Genomic DNA, 2,068 nt, shown 5'->3' with positions numbered 1-2,068 from the left:
GGTGGGGGGTGGGACCAGCCAAGCCTGATCACCTGGCTCCCTGACTCAGAGTCTTTTTTTGTTGTTGTTGTTGAATGGTTGACTGTCTCCCAGTGTTCCAGTCGCCTGTTGAAAAGGCACCAGGATCTCCCATGCTGCGACTCACTGAGCTGGCTGAAACAGCGGCGCTGAGATTCCTGGCAGTTTTTTTGCCTAGGAATCTCCTGGCCTGGCTCACTATTTCAGATGAATGGGCGCCTCTGTCATCTCAGGGCTCCAATCGCCAGCTAAGAGGGCACCCGGACCAGTGTCTTTTGTACGGATAACCGTGGCGCCAGGGCGTGGGCCAAAGCAGCCGCGCTGGCCGAAACAGCCGCACTGGTGACCCGTGGGGCTCCTCCACCTGGGAATCTCCTGGTCTGTGGGCAATAAAAATCTGTCTGGAAATGCGGCGTCCACTTACCCTCTGCACTTTCACTGGGAGCTGCAATCCTGAGCTGTTCCTAGTCGGTCATCTTCCCCCAATCCTCTTTCATTCTTATTGCCCAGGCTGGAGTGTGATGGCATGATCCCAGCTCACTGCAATCTCTGCCTCCCGGGTTGAAGTGACTCTCCTGCCTCAGCTTCCCAAATAGCTGGGATTACAGGCATGCGACACCACAACCGGCTGATTTTGTGTTTTTTAATAGAGACGGGATTTCACCATGTTGCCCAGGCTGGTCTCAAACTCCTGACCTCAAGTAATCCACCCATCTCGGCCTCCTAAAGTGCTGGGATTACAGTCCTGAGCCACTGTGCCCAGCCTGTTTTTATTATTTTTAATGCATGGCACAACATTTAAAAATATGGAATGCTTCATGAATTTGTATGTCATCCTTGCACAGGGACATGTGAATTTTCTCTGTATCATTTCAGTTTTAGTATACATGTTGCTGTGAGCATTGCTGTTGAGTTTTGATGACTCAACATCTTGGTACAACTTGGGCATCAGGAGACAATTGAAGTGGCTGTGGTCTCAACCTGGGTTACACATGGAAATTTCCCTGGGAGCTTTAAAAAAAAAATTCATATCTGGGTCCTTCCCAGAGTTTCTGATGTAATTGCACGGGATTGTGGAGTGGGTTCTGGGAGCTCTGAAAGCCCTTCTGATGATTCCAACAGCAGCCAGAATGAAGATACTCTACCATAGACCTGAAAGGGGCTTTAGAGGCATGCAGGCCCCTGGGCCTGTGCAGATGGGTGGCTGCCCTGTTGATGGAGATTTGGCCTTTATTTTTAGGCCCTTTCTGATGAAATCTCCTTTTCACAAACAAGCATAAAAATAAACCTCATCCAGTCCTTCAAGCTTTCCACCAACATGGAAGCTGGCATTTCAATAAGCTTGAAGGGAAAGGGAAACTTTGCCCCTTTCAGAAGAAATTCTGACTTTGAAGAACACATTTGACCAGCGTCTCATTCATGTCTGTCTTCCTGGATATGAACAGCCCTTTTTCCCCCAAACATAGAAATGATACATTCTAAATACATCAACCTGTTTTCTACAACAGCTCCTTATGTATTATATGGTTAAAAGTACCCTGATTTGGTAATAAATAAGTAGCATGATTTTATTTTTTAAACAAACACCCCCCAGAGTTTATAAATCCGGGGGAATATTTAGCTCCTTAAATAAATCTATTTGAGATGAGAGGCCTGTGTTAATGATATGATCACTTAACACTCAATGGGGTTTTTCTTCCAGAATTGCCTCAGAACTGGATTAATAATAGACATCCCAAGGTGATTTTAATCATTGCTCTGCTCTTTGATCAAACTGGATTTACTTCATTCTTTGATGACTTTATTTCCCCAATGTGAGTCTGGATAAAGTCTAACAATTTCTGATATTCAAATTATCCTAAGCAAATTAATGTAGGAACAGAAAACCAAATACCCCATGTTCTCACAAGTGGGAGCTAGATGTTGAGCACACATGGATATAAAGATGGGAATAATTGACACACGGAACTACTAGATGAGGAAGGATGGGAGGGGGCAAGGGCTGAAACACTTTCTATCAGGTCCTATACCTGGGTGATGGGATCATTTG

The 2,068-nt window shown here is 45.4% G+C and overlaps 1 non-coding gene across 1 annotated transcript; it reads right to left on the bottom strand.

Moving 5' to 3' along the window:
• Window positions 1-818: 818 nt before the first annotated feature.
• LOC119471662 lies at window positions 819-921 on the bottom strand. Its single transcript, XR_005200719.1, has one exon. It is a non-coding gene; the product is annotated as a U6 spliceosomal RNA (small nuclear RNA).
• Window positions 922-2,068: the final 1,147 nt, after the last annotated feature.

The sequence above is a fragment of the Cebus imitator genome, unplaced genomic scaffold, assembly GCF_001604975.1.
Source record: "Cebus imitator isolate Cc_AM_T3 unplaced genomic scaffold, Cebus_imitator-1.0 Scaffold68, whole genome shotgun sequence".
Classification (NCBI taxonomy): Eukaryota; Metazoa; Chordata; class Mammalia; order Primates; family Cebidae; genus Cebus; species Cebus imitator.
The sequence above is the reverse complement of the archived record's forward strand: the minus strand, read 5'-3'. Positions and strand labels throughout refer to the sequence as shown.